We start from the raw sequence: 24,263 nt of genomic DNA on the forward strand, positions 1-24,263 counted from the left end.
AACTCCTGGTCTATGAATTTGATTTATTGTTTTATTCATTAAAAACTACTCAACTTTTTTCAAAATATGTTGTGGGTTCCTTTTGTGGTCTTATTTTACTGTTTAAAGTTTTGCACACATACTTTACACATTGCCTCTGAGTTAAACCTGACTGCTCAGTGCCAAGCTACCAAAGGGGTGAGCACTGGTTAATTTGGGGTTTACTAATGCCTTACCCTGACAAGGATTGTGGTTGCTGCTTGATCAGGGCTTACACCCCAACTAAGAAACAACCCAATTTCTTACAGTGACCTATGTGGGAAACATTAGGTATCATACTGAGGGTTGAAAAGACGCTCCCATCATTTCATAGCAAAGTTGTGGATGTGCCTAAGTATGAAGTGAAGCATAGAATATTAGGGGAAACAAGAGTTGCTCTTCTTCTCAGTGATCATGTTTATACTCAGCAGTGGGCAAAGTCAAGTTCAGCAAATCGGCAGCCTTTTTAAAAACCACATGGTATGGAGCCACATCTTTAGAAGGAGCATCCGAAACCAAGGCTAATTCCCAATCAGGAGACAGTTCCAGTCCACTTGCCTCTCTCAAATCATCAAAACAATCATCCTCCTGATCCTGAAGCTCACCCTCTTCATACTCAGCGTACCTATAACTCTGCTCCTTCAAAAGGCGCTGAGCTTCACGCCTCGACCTCTCCTTCCGAAGCGACGTCGACGGATCCGGAATCGACTCCGAAGTTGTAAGAGCCGGCGTCAACGTGGAGCTGGAGCTGGCTTTGAACTTCGAGTTGGAAGATCACAAGGTCGGTCCGGAGCCGGTGAAGCTGTAAACGACGTCGATGACCTCGGCGGCACCGAGAGATGCCAAGGTGGAGCCGGCACCGGCATAAACGTCATGAACGGCGCCGGAGTATAAGATTGGGAACACCAAAATTGTATGCCAACGTACCCATGGGACCAGCTGGTGCTCCAGAGGGGTACATGGCTCTCGCATAAACACCATACATGGCGTTTAAAAAATGCGAGGGGTCCTGTCCTGGACCCGGAAAAGGAGGACACGAACCCACCGGCTGCTCCAGGGAGGCTGCACCGGAATCGATTCCTCCTGTTCCTCATGTTGCTCAGACTTGTGAACCGGAGTCGCCGAGTCCTGAGGAACAGGAACTTCTTCCTCTTCATGTCCCAGAGACTGAATTGGAGCCGGAGAAGGATTCGACACCGGAGTCGGTGATTTTTCTATCGACTCCAGAGGTACGATCCCACCTTCAGGATTTCGAACTGGAGAGGGAGAAACCATATCCTTACGATGTCGTCTACCAGACGACGTCGCCTTCGAATCCGATGACTTCACTTTCAAATCCGACTCCTTTCCCGAATTGTGTCTTGAACCATGCTTCCTCTTCTTATGTTTTTTCTTTGAAGATCTGGAATCATGACCCGAAGCCTACTTCGAAGCCGACCTCGACCTCGACTTCGAACGCCTCGATCTCGATCTCAAACTCTTCTTGGTCTCTTTACCTTTTAGCTTGGCAACCAGGAGTTTAGCCTCACGTTCATGAAGAGCCTTCAGATTCATCTTCAAACAGGATCGACAACTTTGGACGTCGTGATCTGAACTCAGGCACCATATACATTCATCATGTGGATCTGTGATGGACATCATTTTTCCGCATTCTTCACACGGCTTAAAACCAGTCTTCTTAGACGACATCACGACAGAAGAGAGCGACACTGGAAAGATACAGAAATCCTTCAAAAGCAACAAAGTTACTATAAACGAAACAGAAGATCCCTCAAAACCGTTAGCACCGACGACGAGGAAAAAAGGGAACTGATGTCATCAAGCCGACGTAGGCCTATTATGGGGTCATTGACGTCAGCGGAGTCGCGCGCGATGCCGTGCTCCTGTGACGTCGTCCACGCCGGCGTGCTACAGAAGAATTTTCCGAACGCTGCTGGCGCAGGGGGATATTCACAAGGTGAGGAAACCACTGGCAGATGTATCCATCAGAAATAGACATACAAAGAACTAATGGTAGCCTTGTAACCTCATCCTAAACCAATTCACTGCTTGCATAGCTCACAGTGAATGACTCAGCTTCTTCCCCAGCTTCCAGTTTTCTGTTCCCTGGGGTACTTTATATTATACTGAACTATTTTACATTTACTATCATAGCTTTAATGGTATAACAATTTACTGAGCAATGTGCATAAAAGAAGTATGGATGGTGTCATTAATTATGTCATCATTTAGCGCCTCTTCTTTTGTGGTATAATATCTGGGCAAAAGAAGAGCTAGTCCTGCATTGCGCTGTTATCACAGATTGTCTAAAGCTGGAATGGGTAAACAAAATCTCATGGATTGCTTAAATCAGAGCCCAATTGAGGAATTTGGGATTATTAGATTGCCTTAACAATCCAAGAAACATTCTTAAAACATCAAGGGTAAAGCTGAAGAAAGATTTTTTGGCATTTTCATATTCGAAAAGAGATAAGCAGGACAAGGGGGAAAAAAAAGTCATTGAACACTCGCTTTTAGTCTGTTCCCCAGGCACCGAACCTTACCTCTCTTTTTATTTTAGTCATTCTAAATTATATTATCTTAATGAGGTTTAGGTCCGGAATCTCACACTTATTGGTCTCATACCCAAGAACTGCAGTTTCTGACGCTAGCCTGGATGTATGCCTTTGTGATTCACAAACAAGGCAGAGCACGTTGCACTTTAGGTTCTTCTGCAAACTTTACATTAGCCCTAGGCGTGCCTTTTTAATCCCACTTTTAAAAATTTTGAATATAAGGAAATGTCAGGCTGCATTGTATCACCTTCAGCTTTTACAGGACGAATTTACTATTTACTAGTTCAATGGTCTGCAAATATATCTCCTCTGCAGTTCGGAATATTTTTGGAATATGAGGTTATGTTTCTGGTGACAATGCCATTAAAATTGCCATTTTTTAAGCTTAGTGCACAAAGATTGTTTTTTGACTTTATTGTTATTATTATTATCATCAACTGAAATATTTCTTCATGTAGATTAGAGATGCATATTTTAGGAGTTTTATATCTGTATTAACTTTATTATGGCTTCATTCAGACATTTTTGAATTCTTGTATGTTGCATTCTTTTATGGCTTGGAATATAGCCAAATAAAGATTTATGATGATGATAATGCTGTTCCCTTATCATGGCAGTCAGGATCAGGTGGCTTTTCACTTGGAAGGGCTTTGATTGTTTGTTTTTTTTACTTTCCTTATTGAAGATAGACTCAATCAGACTGTCAACCTTGCATAGGACGCAGTTCTCAGCTGCATGTTTAACACTCTTGGGAACTTTAGTTGCTCCCTGCAGAAGTTCTGCTTCCTTTTTCTCCCACATCTCTGCAACTAAATATTTTGCAGTAAGAAAATACACACAACCTGGGGTGGGATTTCAGTAACATAGGCAAAAGCAGACTAAAAAGTGTCACAAGAGGTAACAGGAAAACCCAATAAACCTTTTCAGAGCAGAAAGCAACAAATCCAACCAGTATTCAAATGAGATACACCAACCTTTATGAGATTCAGTCTGTGCATGGTCACTGAAGAGAAGTAAGAAAACAAGCATAACATTCAGGTTGTTCAGCAGAGCTAAGGAGTGGCCCTGCCTCTTCCTTTTGGGCATGGCCTGAGTGGATTCTACACAGCGAGGATTTCAAGGTGCTATATAGCTCTTTTTGCCTGAAGGCCCTCCTCCTCTTCCCCTTCCTGGTGGTTCAGGGGTTGCTCGGACCCCTGTTACCCTCTGATGACTTCAAGACATCCCGCACAGTGGGTAATGTCCAGGCGGTATATAGTGCTCCTTGTCTAAAGGCCCTCCTCCTCTCCTCTTCCTGGTGACAGAGAGGTTGCTGAACTTATAGTCACCACTAACAACAGCAAGTCATCTTGTGCAGTGGCAGGTGTCCAGGCCCTATATAGTGCTCCTTGCCTGAAGTCCTTCCTCCTCTTTTCGTTTCTGGTGGCTCAGGGTTTGCTGGGACTCGTAGTCCCCACCAGCAACTGGAAGGCATCCCGCATAGTGGGAGATGTCAGGCTCTATATAGCACACCTTGTCTGAAAGCCCTCTTCTTTTCCCCCTTCTAGTGGCATAGGGTTTGCTTGAACTCGCAGTCCCCACCAACAACAGCAAGTATGGCAGGCAATATTAGATAATAAAACATGAAAACTACTTTCTGAAAAAAAGGTTAATACCTCAATGACTGTTCTCCATAAAATATTGATCTTTTATTGTGCTTTTTAGGTCGAGCTTAGCAGCAGCACACATGTACTACTCGCTCTGCGAGACTGCTGTAGTTAAGTGTGAGAGAGAAGCCGCATCCACTCTCCGCCCATATTTTTCATTGGTTTGGGTCATTGTCTTACATAAATGCTGCCTTCGGATTCGTTAATAGGGTTGTTAGTCCCTCTTTAGTAAAGCCTTGTCTTCCTTTGTAACCTCCCATAGCTACTGGCCCCTTTAATTTGGTTGTTACCTGTTATTTAGTCTGTAAGCACTATTTACTTTATTGAATTTCTCTTACTGCAGGCTGGACATGCGCTGCTTCAGCTGAAACCGCTTGATTTTCTTGATTTCTTTAAACCACTCACGCTCTTAAAATTGGGAATAGAAATTGACTGCTAATTTTAAATCCCACACTCACCGCGCATCCCCGATCCCCCCGGAACTGTCAGGGGTTTCAGGGCTTATCGTAGAAGTCTGTGCTCAGTGTTTCAGCTTGCCCGCCCTGGTCCGACTCGGTATCCTATACCGTTGAGCGGAGGGCGGGACAGGTACGAGCCAGACACGCCCAGGCACCCCGGGTCAGTCGAGCGGTTAGCGCTCTAGCCTATCATTTGAAAGGGCTATTTAGGCGGCGAGGAGGCTTGGCTCATTGCGGTAAGGGAAGGACAGTGGCAGTGTCTCCCGACCCCGCTTGGTGCCAGGTAATGCCTGTAATAGCGGAAACTGTATTTTAGCATTGTAGAGCACGTTGCAAACACTGAAACTGTTTGGAATTGATTACTGATTTTAAATCACTTGCACCGTTTAAAATTGATGTTTACTAATTTTAAACCACTCACGCTCTTAAAATTGGGAATAGAAATTGACTGCTAATTTTAAATCCCACACTCACCGCGCATCCCCGATCCCCCCGGAACTGTCAGGGGCTTCAGGGCTTATCGTAGAAGTCTATGCTCAGTGTTTCAGCCTGCCCGCCCTGGTCCGACTCGGTATCCTATACCGTTGAGCGGAGGGCGGGACAGATACGAGCCAGACACACCCAGGCACCCCGGGTCAGTCGAGCGGTTAGCGCTCTAGCCTATCATTTGAAAGGGCTATTTAGGCGGCGAGGAGGCTTGGCTCATTGCGGTAAGGGAAGGACAGTGGCAGTGTCTCCCGACCCCGCTTGGTGCCAGGTAATGCTTGTAATAGCGGAAACTGTATTTTAGCATTGTAGAGCATGTTGCAAACACTGAAACTGTTTGGAATTGATTACTGATTTTAAATCACTTGCGCCGTTTAAAATTGATGTTTACTCATTTTAAACCACTCACGCTCTTAAAATTGGGAACAGAAATTGACTGCTAATTTAAATCCCACACTCACCGCGCATCCCCGATCCCCCCGGAACTGTCAGGGGCTTCAGGGCTTATCATAGAAGTCTGTGCTCAGTGTTTCAGCCTGCCCGCCCTGGTCCGACTCGGTATCCTATACCGTTGAGCGGAGGGCGGGACAGGTACGAGCCAGACACGCCCAGGCACCCCGGGTCAGTCGAGCGGCTAGCGCTCTAGCCTATCATTTGAAAGGGCTATTTAGCCCCTCGTCGGCTCAAGCGCGCAGCGGTTGCGCGCAGAGGGGCGCCTAAGTCTGCGCCTAAGACGAGCCAAAGACCAGCCCGTCTGCGCCCGTCCGTGACAGGACGGGGCCAGGGGCTAGGGACTATGGCTATCTCCACTCCTTACACTTTAATAACGTATACAGCCCAGGAACTGTTGGCCGCTCGATACAACCGCCTGAGGGGATGTAGTACGTTGTCAGATATCAACATAGAAGGCCCGTTCTCCTGTAATCACTGTAAATCCCAATTTCACGTACTACCTGTGGACAGAAAGCCATACATGACTCAACCTCAGCCTCTCGATGGGGAGCCGTCATGCGGACGGACCATCCAGAACCATAGGGATGAGGTGCCCACCCACTTAGGAAGTAAAATTCTGCTCTGTAACATCAGATCCCTGTCCAAACATTCCACAGAGGTCTGGGACCTCATCTCCTCTGCAAATCCGGACATATGTTTCCTAACGGAAACTTGGCTTAAGCCCCACTCTGTCCCAGCCATAACATTAGGAATCCCTGTGGGGTACAAAATAGTCAGACAAGACTGCCCCGTCTAGATAGGAGGAGGAATTGCAATAGTGCATAAGCAAGAAATAGACATCTCGGTAGTTGAAGGACATTGTACACCGGAGCTCGAACTTTTGATTTTTAAAATTAAAACATCGCCCAAAGGGAGCAAGAAAGGAGCTCTAGTATATCGCCCTCCCGGTCCAAGTTCCAATTTCTCCATCTCACTTCTAGAGTCACTAGCTCCATATGTACAGGAAAACGAAGACTTTCTGCTCCTAGGGGATTTTAATGTTCATTGTGACTTAGCAGATTGTAAGGAAGCTCAATCCCTATTAACAGATCTGTCTTCACTGGGTTTGAAACAAGTTAATAAAGGTCCGACACACAAGGCAGGACATACCCTCGATCTGGTCCTGACCAATTCTTCATTGATTAAATGTCTACCCCCTTTCCAAGTAGAGTGGACTGATCACTTTATTATTGAATTTTTTATGCCCACGACGAACCTTCTGCCAACTAGTCGTATTTCCCTACCTACCAAAAGAAGACAGTGGCATAAAATGACCACAGATTCTTTCAGGGATAGGTACATTGAACCAACTCTGACCCCTACTGGGAACATTGAGAATGCTGTGGCTGCATTTGAAGGGGCAATTGCCTCTGCAGTAAATGACATTGCTCCCCTTAAACATTTTAAAGCTCACCGTGCCCGAAAACAAGAAGTTTGGTTTTCAGAGCATCTTAGGTCACTAAAACAAGCTTCTAGAAAACTCGAGAAGATATGGAGAATATCTAAGTCAGCTGAGGACAGAAAAAGTTACTGGCTTTCCCTCTCCTCATACCACAAAGCGATTCGTGCTGCACGAAAAAACTATATTGCATCCCAGGTTACAATTGAGGGAAATTCGCCGAGAGTGCTATACCAAATATTGCAATCTTTCGTGAAGCCAACGGCTTGTGAAAGCGCAGAGCTGGCATCGCAGCAACTCTGCGACGATATTTCGCTGTTTTTTACCCAAAAAATAGAAGGGATTTATGAAAAAATCATCAATCCAACTCAATCCTCAGATGGAGGTAAATCGTCTCATAGGTTAACGGTAGAGACAGCTGTAGAAACTCTCACCATCCACTCCCTTGACAGGTTTCCACCTATTTCCTTGGAGGAGGTTATATCCCTAATTCCCCAGATTAAAAGTGGATGCCCAACTGACATCATCCTGGCAAGATTAATACCCATGCTTGCCAAAGATCTAGGGCCTGGAATCCAAAAACTGGTCAATCTCTCCCTTAACACTGGAAAAGTCCCCAAGGAATGGAAAAGGGCCTTGATTAGGCCTATTAGGAAGAACACCGCTATCCCATGGACAGAACTCAGTAACCTAAGGCCAATATCGCTCCTCCCGTTCTTGGGCAAACTTGTTGAGAAGAATGTCAACCGCCATCTATCTAATTATGTGGAGCTGGCAGGTGGATTGGACTACTCTCAATCGGGTTTTCGCCCCAGGCACAGTACCGAGACCACCTTGATGTCAGTCGCAGACGATCTACATATGTATCAGGACAAGGGTTTTTCTGTGATCCTGGTACTATTGGATCTATCTGCGGCGTTTGACACCGTGTCTCATAACATCCTGACAACTCGGCTGGCCAACATCGGCTTGAAAAATCAGGCCTTGGACTGGCTTAGGAGTTTCTTACACAACCGTACCCAACGTGTGACCTTGGGGGCATACTGTTCGGAAGACACTGAGATCTCAAAAGGGGTGCCAAAGGGCTCTTGCTTGAGCCCTACCCTCTTTAATATCTATGTGGCACCCCTGGCTAACATCATGAGAGCGTATGGCTTCGTTCCGATGTTCTACGCCGACGATACCCAGCTCCTCTTCCCTTTTAAACATCTTACCCCCGAGGTCAAGAACTCCTTCTCCCAGGGTATGAAGGCTGTGGCACATTGGATGTCCGCTAATTATCTTCAATGTAATGTCTGCAAGACCGAAGTCATGCTGTTTGGAGAAGCTAAAGTGCTGTGGACCCCGGACTGGCTGCCTCAAGATCTTGGCCCAGTCCCAGAACCTAAGCAGGTTGTAAAAAATCTAGGAGTAAGGCTTGATCAAGAACTCTCTATAAAGCAACATTGCAATTACATTGTGGGATCTTGCTTTCATGTAATTGGTCTCCTGCGGAAAGTATTCCCTCTGCACCCCGACTCAGTCAGGAAAACACTGGTGCAGGCTCTTGTTTTAAGCCGTATAGACTACTGCAATGGCCTGTTTCTGACCGCTAATGAAGGCGTCCTGGCAAAACTCCAAGTGGTGCAGAACACTGCGGCCCGATTGGTCCTTAACGCCCCTACCCGAACCCCTTCCAAACCTCTGTTGGCAAAACTCCACTGGTTGCCCATAAAACAAAGAGCAAAATTCAAGACTTGCTGCATTATACACAAATGCCTAAACGGTTCTGGGCCCGAATATCTAAAAAATAAATTCATTCCCTATACTCCCACACGCTCCCTTAGATCCAGTGACCAGGATTTTCTATGTGTCCCCCGGACGAGGAAGGCTAGACACGGTGGTAAGGCACTGTCTGTGGCTGGACCCTCTCTATGGAACAGTCTCCCTATAGAACTCAGACAGTGCACAGAACATCTACAATTTAGGAAACAGCGTAAGACCTATTTGTTCGAACTTTAACATCTAATGCAGTTCAGCTTCTACTTCATCTTACCATTGCGGCTGCCAAAGCGCAGAGATACTCCTCTGGGAGTCGAATTTAGCGCTATACAAACCTTCAAATAAATAAATAAATAAGCAGCATGGCGGCCCCCATAACCTGGGCACCCAGTTTCAGTCACTTTAACCCGGCATTATCTTGTGTCTGTTTCAACCCAACCCCCTCCCCCCCCCCAAATAAAATTAATTTAGAAATGATTAGCGAATTAAGTCATGTGAATTCCAGGTAGCACATAATCATGTGCTAATGGGCTGAAGATGACAACAGCACATCTGTGTTACATGTCATCTACGCTAAAGCCACCTGACGGATTGTTTTAAAAAAACTGTTTTATTAATAACAACACCACCAATACCAATACCACCACCACCAATACCACCACCATCTCCAATACCACTACCACCACCACTACCAATGCCATCACCAATACCACAACCACTACCATTCCGACCAATACCACCATCACCACCAATACCAGCACCACCACTACCACCACCAATACCACCACCATCACCACCAATGCCACCACCAATACCTCCAACACCAAGACTACCAATACAACCATCACCACCAATACCAATACCACCACCACCATCAACAATACCTCCACCACCCCCAATACCACCACCACCACTAATACCACCACCAATACCACCAGCACCACCAATATCACCACCACTAATACCACCACCAACAACAATACCAACACTACCACCACCACCAATTCCACCACCACCAATATCACCACCACCAATACCACCATCAAACCAATACCACCACCAATAACACCAATACCACCACCACCAATACCACCTATACCACCACCACCATCACCACCAATACCAATTCCACCACCAATAGCAATACCACCACCACCAATACCATCACCAATACACCACTAATACCACCACCAACACCACCACAAATACCACCAAAACCACCCCACCACCAATACCACCACCACCAATACCAATACCACCACCAATACCAGTACCACCACCACCAATACCACCAGCAATACCACCACCACCAATACCAATACTGCCACCAATACCAATACCACCAATACCACCAATGCCACCACCACCACCATTACCACCAATAGCACCAATACCACCACCACCACCAATTTCAGCACCACCAATACCACCACCAGTACCACCAATACCACCACCACTACCAATACCACCACCACTAATACCACCACCTCAGTGCCTCTCGCTCACTAGTAATTGCAGGGGTGCTGTACAAGGCCTGAGCTGCAGCAGAGACCATCCCTCCCTCCATGCCTGCCAGAAAGTCCAGCATTTTGAGAGAAAACTCTCTGAGCACAAGAGCTCAGAACTCAAAAGTCAACCTACAGACACAAAGTACTGTTGATCCCTGTGCCTATTTTAGTAAATTGAAATTACTTTGCTCTCACAGCAAATTAAATATTTCACAGTTCAAATAGGAATACAGCTACTGGGTTGTAACCTCATCAACAAATCTCACAATAATCCCTATGGCACATTCTCCCAGCTCTAGGCGCTTACCTAATGTCTATGGTCTGTCATATAAAATTGTTGCATAGTCATTGATTGACTGGCTAATGCATAGATCAGTTCAACTGTTTGTGCTGCAGCAAGTTTACACATGCAAAATAACAGATTTGCCTCTTCATGTTCAGTCTCTCTGTCTACTTGCTAGACACGGTTTTACCAGCTCGTGGAAAATCAGGCTCTTGTGGCATTGCTTGGTGCCTTCTGTCACCCTATTCCTACAGCGGGGACTTTGATGATGCGAGACCACAATGGCAGTCACTCAGGACAAGGGCTACCAGGCAGATATTAGCAAGTGGCCAGAACAGAGGGTGCTCATATTTGGCAGGTACAGCTTCCAGACAGTTGCTTGGTATGAGCAGTTACAGCTACTCGACCAGATCTCAAGCGAGTGTGCATCTTTAGCAGTTGGGACTTCAGAGAACAAACCAGACCTTCAGCATCGGAGGCAACAAAAACTTCTCTTCCGTGGCAGCCCCAGCATCAGTCAGTGGAACAAATGTCTATTAGCACATGACATTGATATCCGACAAAGCAATGTTGCTCTTTAGGTAAGCGGTTTGACTCAGTTCACTATGGGAACCGTTCAGTGAAACCAGATGACACTTCACCACACGCATTGACTCCTGGCTTTGTTGCTTTTTAGGTGTTTCGCATGCCAGAAACGTGCTGGACTTCTTCTCTTGGACAGTCTATACTACTGAAGGACCAGGCACTTTCCTTTCATCTCCAAGAAGGCAGACAGGCAGGCTTCTAGGTACTAAGAAATCCATCAGCTCCTCTAGCAAGAAGTGAGGACTTTAAGTGATGCCACCTCACCTCTGGGAGACTGGTTGGCATTTGGATACAAGCCCTAGTCATATAGCAGTTCTATAAGTAATATGCAGAGCACTTCCCTCCTTTGTCGTGAAGAAGTTGGAACTTGAATAGATTGGGGTGGTTTGAATCCCTAGGGCAAATGTCAAAGCAGGTCCTGCCCAAAAAGAGTCTTATCTGATAAAGGCAACACTGGGTCAAGGTACAGCACATAGAGAGCAGTGCTAGGGTGGAACCCAAGAGCAGACACCGCCAACGGTTTTAGTTTAAATACCGAGAACTACAGTCAACACCCACATGCGGGCGGAATGGCAGTGTCTGAACATTGCAGAGAGAAAGTCAACCTTAATTCCAGTCCAGGCTTCATTAGGGGTGGCATAGTAGACAACAGTACTCCACAAGTAAACCACCTTTCATGGAGCCCTTCGCCAGCAATGGCAGGACAGCAGACAGAGAGCAACCAGGCTTTTAGGGTGGCGGGGTTTGGACCCCTTCTAATCCTCTTTGAACTCCACACTAGGAGAGAGAAAGAGACTGCAGGAAAGAGGAGCATTCAGGCTACACACCAGAAACGGCAATTGGCTCTTCTTTGTCTCAGAACAGGGAAGACTATTCTGTATTTTGAAAGGAAATATCCCATGTAGTAAACTAATCCCCACCATACAGTCAACGTATTGCAAATTACTTATTTTCTAGCGAAGGAATAAGATATTCTCAGTACATCAGAGAATACCATATATTCATGAGAGACACAGAACAAAGGAAACTGACAGAGATATTTTAATTAATTGACTATTTCAAATATTATAGGAAATAAGACACTATAAATAAAGTAAGACTTTTTAACTCCATTTTTGTGACCCACAGATCAGTAATTTCTCAGTTCTGTGTGTATACTAATTTTCCAACTACAGGATTAGGATTCTTTATCTAAGGTTTCAGAACTGACTTGGGTTGATTCCCTTTCAAATGTCATTTGCTGGCTGAAGCTAAGATACATCCTTCGTGCTAGGTGATGATTCTGACAGCAGTAGCAATGGTGCTGGCTCGAAGCAGGAGTATATGGCAAAAAGGAATCAATGATGCGTGAGATCTTGGCACCTCCCTGTCATCATATTTCCCAAGTCAGCCATCAGGCACAGACAAACGTTGTTGCCTTTAACAAGAGAAACCTCTGACCTACCACTCACTACTAACATCTACTATACATTGTCACTTACAAAAAACTAATCAGCAGCCCTTTGCTAGCAAGGACCTCACTGAATTTTGGTAGGTAGCCTTGTCTCCTTCTTCTCTCCCTTTAGTGTCTGATTCTCCACCTTTGATCCACAGGAATGTAGTCAATACACTTTTGCTGCCTGGGGAAGCTGCATTTTCTCTCATCATGTGTCATGCTAAAATAGGGCCATCCAAAATGCATTGCACTGGTCCCAGCACTCAGATTTTCACCACACAAGGAGTCTTACTACTAGGTTAATTCTACATACCCGCCTCATATACACGCACATGAAAACTCAGCATAAAGTCTGGGTGTCCCATAAACTACTTTACTGGTTTTGACACTCAGTAGTTCTTTGCTGGCCTTCCAAACACTTTTGCCACATATGTATTTCCACCATTCTTCATCTAACCCCCAGAGTTGTGCAAACCACTTTTCTGATCTATGACATCTGGTCTTGTTTCCCAGTGCTACCACAGCTGGCAATCAGATCCCTTTGTTACTCAGAACCCTTCTGTGGGTTATCTGAGATGATCTATCTCTCACCACCTTGTCTGCTCACTGGAGCCTTCTTATGGTCCTGAGCTTTCCTTTGCTGATTGCAATAGCCATTTGACCTGATTTATCAGCCATTAACCATTTTTGCTGACTTCAGCCCTCTGAGTTTCTTAGACCCTTTTTGCTATCCTCCACAGACTACATTCTTTTTCACCCATTCATCTTTAGACCTCCCTATCAATTGTCAGTACTACTGCTCTGTCCTGTCCTCAGACTAATGTGCCAGCATTAAACAGCATCTGCTACCACTCAGAGGTCAGAGTGTAACAGTCATGGCTATTTATTCATTTTGCATGCTCTGATTCTTCTGCAATTCTGTAAGTGGGCTAAAAAAGGTAGGGGTTTCTAGTAGTTGACAGAGAGGGATAACCATTTACAAAAGGGATATTGTAATACATGTAGCTTAGAATTATATAGGGATTGTCCTGCTCTCTGTCTTCTTCCTTCTCCTCCTGATTCTTCTATGCCTTCTGGTGTTGGTTTTCCTCCTGGTCCTGTTCCACACCCTCTTTTCTGGATTGCTTTTGGTCCTCCTGGACTCATCCTGGCCCTTGTCTGACTAGCACTGATCTCCTTGGCGCTGGGTCCCTGAATATGGTTATGCCGGTTCTAGTCCTTCCTTAACCTGGTCTTCCAGGGCCTGCCTGTCCCTTTCTTGTATTGGCCCTTCCTGGGCCTTCTAATCCTGGCATTTCTAATCCTCTCCACCCTGCTGCTGCTGGTCAGCTGGGTCATTCTCCACCTGGACCCATTGCCCTGGTTCTCCCAGGTCTGCCACTCCTATTCCTTCTGGTTTGAGTAACCTGATCTTCCTCACTCTGGGCTCTACCTTCTTGGTCTACATGTTACTTCACCCACTGGTCTACGTCCTCCTTATCAGGTTGACTTGGGCTGGGCCTGGTCATTTTGTCCTTGGTCTGAACCTAAATTGGTCTTTGTGGCTCTGGTTGTCTGTCTTGATCATCACCATCATGGTCCTGCTACCCCAGTTCCTTGTCTTCCTGCTTTACCTGATACTTCAGTTCCTAGTCCTCTTACTTCTGGCCTCCTGGTCCTATTAGCCCCATGTAATTCTCTTTTATCTAGTCTCTGGTTCTAATGGCCCAAGTCCACCTTCTCCTGATGTGACTAGTTCTCCTGGTCTTCCTTCATCTTGTGATGATACACTTGGCCATCCTGCTCCTCGTCATCCTGGTTCTGTACTAACTTGTCCACTTAGTCCTGATCCTATTTGATCAGGTCATCCTGTTGTAAGTCACCCGGCTGGTCATCTTGGCTGCTGTCATCCTGGCTCCTTTTGTCCTGGTTCTCCCTTTCCTGCTCTTTCTGGTCTTCCTTGTTCTAGTATTCAAGATCTTGATCCCCATGGGTCTCTGTGACTTGATGTTCCTGATCCCCAAGGTTTTGGTCCCACTGGTCCTACTTGCATTTGTCCTCTTAACTATTGCTTACTTCCTCAAATCCAAATTTCTTCCCCAAATTTGCAAAAACAGTTAATTGGCACAATCCCCAGATTTTCAAAAATAAATATGTAACTCCTCGAAACAATCAAAGAGTATAGAGGCTCACTCAGTATGTGATATGCTAAAAGAAAGTGTAAAGGTCAGAAAAGTGTCAATCCTAACAACTCAGACATTGTGTTCCCATTGAGCTGGTCCTTCTCATCCTTCTCACCCTTTTCATCCTTTTTATCCGATTCCAGTTACACCAATTACTGGGCCTGCTGGTTCTATCCTCACACCAGGCTTCTTGTGCTATGGTAGTCTAAGTCTTCTCCTTCTTAGATCTTCTTCTCCTGGTTTGGTTCACCCTGGTCCTCCTGGCCCTGTGCTTGTCCACAAGATCTATCTAGCACTGTACCAACTAGTGTGGACCCTCTTAGTCTTAAGTTTCTTTGTTTTGGGTTCTTCGGAGCCTGGTCATTTTTATCCTGGTCCTATTGGCGAATCAGATCCAATCCCTTGGTCTTCCTGGTTCTGAGTAGCCTTCTTAAATCTGATCTTCCACACTCGGGTCCTGCTACCCGAGAGTATTGCTCTGCCCCACTTGGTAACCTCAGCCCTGATCCTCTAGTTCCTGATCTTCATGGTTCTCCTAGCCCTGCTTTTGGTCACACTATTCATGATGCTTTTATTCTATCTAGTCCTTCCTTCTCCGGTACTCTGAGTACCCTTGGTACTGCCCCCATGTTCTGTCTAGTTCCTGGAATGTTTCTCCTGGTTCTACTGGCCACTGCCCTCCTGGTCCTGATCTTCGAAGTCCTCTTGGCCATAGTCCTCCTCCCAGTGGTCAGGATTCTGCAAAATAACTTGTCCTGCCCCACCACAGATCACCCTAGCCTTTCGCAGTTTTGTGGGTCCAGGACCTCCAGTTTGTGCTAGCCTTAGGACTTCCTGGCCCTATACATCCTGGTTTGCCTGGTCGTTATTCCAAAGTACTTCTTTCCCTGGTACTATGGCCCCTGGATCTCCTGTTCCACAGGCCCCCGATCTTGGACCTTTTCAGCTTCCTCATCCAAATTCTGGTTCCCAATCCTTCTGCTCCTGGTCTTAGCTGTGACACACCTTTATCTGGTCCTCCTGTATTGAGTCTTCTGGTGCTGGTCCCACTGCCTTAGTTGCTCTAGTCCTCCAGTCCCCTGTTCCTCCTGCTCCATCCTGATCCTCTTAGTCCTCCTGGCCACCCGGATTGCCTGTTCCGGTCTAGTCTTCCTTACCCGTGTGACACTGGTTCTCTATATTACCATTTTGTGGGGCACCCTGGTCATGCAGTCCTTGTCAGCCTGGTTCAGGGTCCCCTTAGTCTAATCCTCATGGGCTTTCTAAAGCTGGTCCCGCTGGGTCTGGACTTCCTGGTTCTTTATATCACTCCTGGCCCTGCTGATCCAGGGTTTACTGGTCTTGCAGGCCCAGACCATTTCTAGTTGTGGTCTTCCAGGTCCTGGTACATTTGCTTCTGGCCCCCTTGGTCCTTCTTGATCTGATCTCAGTGGTCCTGTTCCTCCTGCCTCCTGCCTTTCTTTTCATTGTTCTCTAGTTTTCTTCTTCATTGGTCTCCCAACTTGGTTCTGTAACGCCTGGCTCAGGTTGTCTTAGTTCCCCCTCGTCCTGGTCAGTGCGCTCAGGCCCTCTTATCCCTCATCATGCTGGTCCATGTTCTTCTGTTCCTTCTAATCCTGGTCCTTCTGTTCCTTTGGTCCCTCATCCACTCTGTTCTGGTCCCTCTGTTCCACATCCTCTTGGCGCTCCTGATCTTTCTCACCAAGGTATCGGTAACACTAGTCCTGTTTTTCCTTGTCCTGTTCTTCCTCCTTTGTTCGTTCTTAGTCTCCTCTGGTCTTTGTAGCCCTGGTCCTCGTGGATTAGGTATCCCTGGTCCTCATGGCTCTGGTCATCCTAGCCTGCCTGGAGGTCCGCCTCCTGGTCCTAATCCTCCTCCTGCTCATCTCCTTCTTCATACCGGTCCTACTCCTTCCTTCCCCAGCACCCATCCACAATGACGTTATTCAGATCCAGCCTCCAAACCTGTCATTCATATTTTTATTGTTTTTTTGGCTTCCAGATTACTTTTGCTGAGAAAACACAGTCAATGGCATAAATGAGGGCCCAGTGGAGAAAGGACCTTGCCCACTTAAAACATTACTTTGCACGTTAAAAACAAAACTACTATTCCCAAGATATTTTGGGCAGGAGACTAAAACGTCAGTGTGGCTGAAGGGGCCACTCGTGACATGGGACCAATTAGTATCTTCTGGGTGAATAGTATGAAAAAGTGTGTGTTTATTCAGATGGCAGCTGATAGAAAAGACACTCCTGCTAAGAATTACCAAGATGCCGGGGAGCCAACCTCCAAATTTCCCAGGAGGTACGGAGCTATAGGGCATGACGAAATGTCATCGGCAATTATATGGGACAGAGGAAGGTAGAAAAGGAGCTTTAAGCCTTAGGCAATATACCAAAGTTGCTCTAACACCAGTATGAAACACTGAAGCTTTAAGCTGCTGCCAATACTTCTTTGTGGTACAGAAATCCATGACTTATTTGTAGCTAGTTTCCCCTGCATCATAGATTTCATAGTTGGACACATACTTACAATTAGCCAAGTGGGACAAGCATCTGAACTGCTGGACAGCCCTGCAAAAATTGGAACGGTTGGGCACTGTGATATTGGCCCAAAAAGTGTGCCTAATTGCATTTGTTTTACCAAGATTTCTAGAAAACTTCAGACTGAAGCATTTTTATACAGTTGCAGCTGCTATTTAACCTCATGCCCGCGGCGGCTTTTCCCGCTGTGCGCTGAGGTTTTGTAAATACTGCGGTTCATGACGAGCGCAGCTCGTCATGAGCGTACGAGAGGTGTACCTCATGATGAGCTGAGCTCGTCATCAGCGTGGAAGGGGTTAGCAGCAGTGGAGGGGGTCGGTATGAAAAAAAAAGAAACAATCACTTACCTGTGTCCTCTTCGCTCACTTCCAGGACTCCAGGGCAGGAAACAGGAACAGGAAGCACCCAGGCTTCACGGCTCCCCTAAGCCATCACATTGGTCTGAGCGCCGTGTTTCGGCGTTCTGACAGGGAGCCTGGGCATGTGCTCCACCCATGCTGTAATGCAGTGCATATGACGGTTTGGCCGGCCCGAGACCGTCGGACAAATCATCATGCGCACTTAAGAAAGTGCGTACCACCCCTCCTCCAGATCCTCTGTGAGAGCCCAGCCCTGCCTGTCCCTACCCAGCTTTGCAACAATGGCAAATAAAATTATGATACCAATGAGTTATTATCATTTTATTTTTCCCTTTTTTGACCTGCTTAGTGGGGCGACACTCCACCTTAGCAGAGGAGCCGCCCCTGTTTTAATATATATGGAACGATAACTGGTACAATTAATTACCTACTACAAAAAAAAACTAGGCATATCTTCTTTAAATGGCGGTGATGGATTTATTGAATCACTGAAAGTGCTAGGTTGCCCATTTACGACACCTCTAAATTGCTTTGAAACCCCTCTTATTCTGTTTAAAAAATCTTACTGGTACCAATTAATAGGAAGAATGATTTGGATTTTGACTGTCTCCTTGGAGTGAACAAAAGAACCAGTATAAATCATCTTTATTATCTGGCCCCAGTAAAATGTTTCCCAATAACGTGTTGGTCTACCGAACTGAAGTAGCCAAAAACACCCATTGCTGCCAAGCACATCCATGGCTTGGGTAATACCTTCAGCCAGTCCTGGCAGTGTATCCGAAAGCATGTTGCATTCTGGACCATGCAGTTTTACTCTTACACTGCGAGAATAGACTCAGAAGTCTAGGCAAGCAACGCTCCAGGTTTCAACAAAATTCTGGCTAAAGTGCCAGAAATAATGGTGCACATGACACAATATGATTTGGGAAATATTACATTTCAAAGGAAAAACAGAGAGTGCATGTGCCATGGCACAATGGGTTAATAGAGAAATGTGCTGATGAGGCCACTAAGAGATCAAAACCAACGGGAGGGAAGGGGTTGACACTTCTAAGAGAGGGTTGTTCATGGGGGGGGGGGGGGGGGGGGGGGATGCCAATTCCAACAAAGCAATTATCCATTTACCCATTCTGCAAACAAACGTGTGCAAACAAATGTGTAGCAGTATCCAGAGATGTGCAAAAATAAATGTGCAGCTCCTCACAACAATCAAAGAGAGTAAAGGCTTTGTTGCAAAGTAGCACAAAAATGAAACCTCCTTCATGGATACTAGTCTACAATATATCAAAAAAGCCCTAACCACATCTTTATACAACTATGAACCACCATGAACTCAATAGTAGTATGTGATATGCTAAAATACTGTTTAAAAGTCACAAAGGTGTACAGAATAACTTTCTGAAAGCAACCAAGACAATGTGTATGACAACTGTTTCCTAGAGCATTTTTCGTGTGTCAGTGACACATGCTTTTTCTTGGAGGTAAGTGCTTCAGTCAAAGAGCATGTGCTTCCCTTTCAAACAGTACAACTGAACTTATAATAAGATATGGGAACTGAGGTATAGGAAGAGATTGTTTGCCCAGGATCATACAATTTGATCAAGTGGGGTAGCTGGGATTCAAAACACAAGCTTCTTGAAAAAGACTGCAACTTGGACAGTATATCTACAGCTGCAAAGACGGTCTGTCACCTGCCCAGTTCCATGTCTGCCACTTAACCAGTCGTGGGCACGATGTAATCAAAGTCATAACCCATACATACAACAATTTAGAAACGCAGTATTTGAGCACCCTCCCAAGTCATTATTTTCTTGCACAAATGTAAATCCTACGCTTAGGTGTAGGACAAAATCTAAATCTGAAAGACCGACCTGCACACCTCCTGTGTTCCTCAGTGAGTGTTGCCTTGGGTCACTGCCGCTACCTCCCGGCATCTGGCTGGTTTCATCAGAAAATATCTTTGTCGAGGTCCCTGGATTATGCATCCCACCCCCTCATCCCCTCCAGGCTGGAGGCACAGAAATAAACCTTGCCTGTGGCGTGCATGAATGATCAGAAATTGAGAAACAAAAACATGGAACGTACTTTTATCTCGTACAGGCTGGTGTGAGGCAACTGTCTGTACAAACTGGATAATCTGACCTTCAAGTTTTCTCCAGCAGCAAGTGATGAATATGTGCTATATGGGGCTTGCCTTTTATCTCCAGGGTGGCCATGACCCCATTGCATCATTTACTGGGTGGCTGCATTCCTTGAGTCACAGTGAAGACTGTGCCACTGCCCAGATTAATTGTTTACCTGTCTCCTGCTTTCACGTCCCCTGTGCCACAGAAGCCTCATTAATCATTAATATGTCTAACTCAGTGTACCCCCTGCAAGAGTCCAAATCCACTTTGACCAAATCGCCAGTGGCCTGCTGAATGTGTCCTTCCCTCTGTGGGTCAGATACCACCTATCTCTCTGCATTCCCTGTTTGCTGTTTCTTGTCGACTACTGTTATGTTGCTGGGACTAAGCAAGCACAATTCCTCTTAAAAAGAGGCCCCTAACTAGCATGTGCCCTTCCACAGGAAACATTTGTTCTCATGACTGAAGAAAACATTTATATAAAGCCATACTAGTTATTCTTTGCAGACAGCCAAATACTCATAGACGTAGCAAAAAAAAATACTTGTGTGCCATATCCTGAACTTCCTGAAGCAAAAGTTTGATTCCTGCATTTCTTATTTTGATATTATCATAAATGTTTCTATTCAAAGCACAAGTTACTTACCTTCGGTAACGATATATCTGTAAGAAACATTATTAGTGATAGATTCCTTACCTTAGAATTACCCCCAGGCGTCAGACTAGATCCGGAAAGTTTTCGTCAGCAGTACCCCTGTGCATTGGCAGGTGGCGTTGTGCGGCTCCGCGTCCGTCGTTGGCATCGTGGTCGCCGAGATGACGTTACTGCAGCAGCTACTTAGATGCTGTCCACGTGCTGTTGTCAGTTCTGTACACGACTTTCCGCGCCAAGAAAGCAGAGTCCTGCAAGGTACTGACCCCTGGTGCCTCGAAACTAGGGCCCTGAAAAGGATGACCTTAACCCTAGAAATCAGTTTGCAGAACGGGGAGGATGGGTGGGTGTTAAGGAATCTATCACTAATAATGTTTCTTACAGATATATCGTTACTGAAGGTAAGTAACTTGTACATCTGAAGGAAACACGTAGTGATAGATTCCTTACCTTGGAATAGATACCCCAGCAATACCAACCCCGGTGGTGGGTCTGCGAACCAAGAACCCACCAGAAAGTTCTGGAGAACAGAAGGGCCAAAGAAGCTGTCTCTCTGGACTTGGCTGTCCAGGTAGTACTGCTTGGTAAACGTGTGCAGCAAGGCCCACGTAGCTGCCTGTCAGATGTCATGCAAGGGAACTCCTCGTCCCAAAGCAGTAGTGGCTGCTGCCGCCTGGAAGAATTGGCACGTAACCCCACCAGAGGCTCCCTTTTAGCCAAAGAATAACAAGCCTTAATGCACAGAACGACCCAACAAGAGATGGCCCGCTTGTGCACAGCCCGACCTTTCTTGGCGCCCACATAGCCAACAAAGAGCTGGTCATCCACCCGGAACTCTTAAGTGTGTTTCAGGTAGAATGAGAGCGCACGTTTTGGGTTCAGACGGTGGAGCCTCTCTTCCTTTTTTGAGGGATGTGGAGGCGGGAATATAGAGGGCAAAGTAAGGGTCTGCCCAATGTGAAAGGCAGTGATAAACCTTAGGCAGAAAAGAAGGACGAGTCCTTAGAACAACTTTGTGCGGATGGACATAGAGAAAAGGAGGTTTAGAAGAAAGAGCCTGGAGCCAACCAGGAAAGCAGTCTTTAAAGTGAGAAGACGAAGAGGACAGTTGTGAAGTAGCTCAAAGGGAGCACCCATCAGATATGTCAAAACCAGGTTCAAGTCCCACTGAGGCATTATGAAAGGAACAGGAGGGAAAAGATGAGTAATGCCTTTTAAGAATCTACTGACAACAAGGGATTTGAAAAGAGAAGGTTGATCAGGAATACGTAAAAAGGCTGAAATTGCCAAGAGATAGCCCTTGATAGTGCCCAGAGCAGAGCCCTGCTGGCCAAAGAAAGTAGGAATAGAAAGACCTCTGAAAGAGAGACAGAAAGGGGATCCACAGCCTTTGCTGTGCACCATGCGACAAACTTATTCCACCTGCAGGCATATACCGTCTTAGTGGAGGAACGCCTGGCCGCCAAGATTACATTCCAAACTTCGGGAGGCAGGTCAAAAGACGTCAAATGCCACCGCTCAATCTCCACAAAAGGAGGTGGAGGCTGGACAGGTTTGGGTGGATGGCCGCCCCCTGGTGCTGCGACAGAAGATCCTCTCGAAGAGGCAGTCGGATCGGGGGATTGATGGCCATACTGAGTAGCTCGGTATACCACATAAGAAGAACTTGGGCCCGGCCGCGTTTGATCTTCATCAGCACTCTGGGTAGAAGTGGTATAGGCATATAGTAGACCGCAACTCCACTCACAACAAAAAGAGTTGCCTAGCAAATGCCGACTTGGAAATTCTAACGTGCAGAACTGATGACATTGCCCATTCTCTTCGGTGGCGAATAGATCTAACCAAGGCTCTCCCCACTGCTGAAAGAGACCTTGCGCCACGTCCGAGTTCAGATGACATTCGTGATCCATCATGCACCTGCGGCTGAGTTCATCCGCCCTGGCGTTCAGAGAACCTGCAGGTTGTTGAACTACCAGAAAAATTACCTGGTGTTCGAGCCAAGTCCAGAAGAGGAGAGCCTCCTGACATAGGGTCCACAACCCCACCCCGCCCCACATGGCGGTGATGGTGTCCTTGAACACCTGCACCACTCTTCCCCCGACAGAGGGAAGGAATGCCTTCAGTGCAAGTCGGATCACCTGAAGCTCCAGAAGGTTGATGTGGAGCCCGGACTACACCAGAGAGCAGAGGCCTCTGTTCACCGCCTCTCCCATGTAGGCTCCCCATCCTAGCAGGGACGTGTCCATCACAACTGTGTGCTCCGGATGGGGAAGGGAGAGGGATCTGCCATTGACCCAATCGCGATTCATTGAGCCACAACTGCAATTGTTGTGCAGTGCCCTCTGAGATCTGGATGTGATCAGACAGGTTGCCCTGATGCTGTGCCCACTGGAACTTCAGGTCCCACTGCAGAGCCTGCATATGCCATCTGGCATGATCCACTAGCAGGACGCAGGAGGCTATCAGGCCCAGGAGCTGGAGGGTCACCCTGACCAAAAACAGGGATAGAGGCTGAAAGATCAGACTTATAGCCAGGACTCGCTGCTCGGGAGGATAAACCCGAAACCGCACCGAGTCCAGAACCACTCCGATGAAGAAGAGCTTCTGAGAGGGAATCAGGTGTGACTTCGGCACATTGATGGAGAACCCCAGCAAATGCAGGATGTTGGCCGTAGTCTGGAGGTGGGAGACGACTGCCTGGGGCGAGCCCGCCTTCAACAACTAGTCGTCGAGATAGGGGAAGACTGGAACCCCTGATCTGCGCAGATGAGCTGCAACCACAGCCATCACTTTTGTGAACACACAATGGGCTCTGGTAAGGCCGAAGGGGAGCACGGTAAACTGAAAGTGCTCGTGGCCTAACGTGACCCGCAGATAACGCCGGTGGGCTGGCAGGACAGGGATGTGGAAATATGTGTCCTGCAAGTCCAACGCTACCATCCAGTCTCCAGCGTTGAGGGCAGACAAGGCCTGAGCTAGCATCAACATCTTGAACTTTTCCTTCTGGAGGAAGCGGTTGATGTTCCTGAGGTCCAAAATAGGAAGCAGGCCCTTATCCTTCTTGGGGACCAGAAGGTAGTGGGAATAACAACCACAACCTACTTCTGGCCCAGGAACACGCTTGATGGCCCCCTTGGCCAAGAGGTCCGTGACTCCTTGGCCAAGAGGTCCGTGACTTCTTGCTGAAGAAGTGCAAGATGGTCCCCCGTCATGCGGTGGCATTTTGGTGGCATGGCTGGAGGGGTAGTCTCGAAAGGGAGGGAGTAGCCCCTTTGGACTATTTGCAGCACCCACCTGTCCGAGATGATTGTGCACCAGGGAGGGAGATGATGATGAATCCTGCTGCCCACTGGTGTCTAATGGGCCTGAAAGTTCGGACTAGGAAGGCTTGGAAGTGGATGCTGTGGGGTGGATGTGGACTGACCCGCCCGCTGGCCCCCAGAACCGCCTCGGCAATTCCCACGTCTGCGGCCGTGCTGAGGTTGTTGATGCACAGGCCTGTGGCTCTGAAATGAACGTGTTGGGGCACCCCTTCCTTGGCCACGAAAGGAGCGAAAACCAGAAGGCAGAGGAGGGCGAGTGATCGTCAGGCCCAAGGAATTGGCTGTAGCCCATGAGTCCTTAAAGCGCTCCAGCGCACAATCTGCCTTATTGCCAAAAAGGCAAATGCCATCAATGGGCATGTCCATCAGAGTGTTCTGGACATCCCCTGAGAAGCCAGTTGTCCTCAGCCAGGTGTGGCACCGAAGCGCCACCATCATGTAAATCGCCCTGCCCAGCGAGTCAGCGGTATC

The 24,263-nt window shown here is 46.9% G+C and overlaps 1 protein-coding gene across 3 annotated transcripts in view; it reads right to left on the reverse strand.

The window, feature by feature from the left end:
* The window catches only part of LOC147677801 (ATP-binding cassette sub-family C member 12-like), a 954,180-nt gene that overhangs the window by 833,111 nt on the left and 96,806 nt on the right, over window positions 1–24,263 (reverse strand). The window contains exon 1 of one of the 3 annotated variants that reach the window (XM_086945452.1): window positions 19,777–19,848. The exons of 1 other annotated variant lie outside the window; for it this stretch is intronic. The gene's annotated coding sequence lies outside the window, so the exon portion shown is untranslated. Of the gene's footprint in view, window positions 1–19,562; window positions 19,646–19,776; window positions 19,849–24,263 lie in introns of those variants that run through there. One more of the 3 variants, XM_086945453.1, reaches the window with a different exon arrangement.

This window comes from Lissotriton vulgaris, chromosome 12 (genome assembly GCF_964263255.1).
Source record: "Lissotriton vulgaris chromosome 12, aLisVul1.2, whole genome shotgun sequence".
Taxonomy (NCBI): domain Eukaryota; kingdom Metazoa; phylum Chordata; class Amphibia; order Caudata; family Salamandridae; genus Lissotriton; species Lissotriton vulgaris.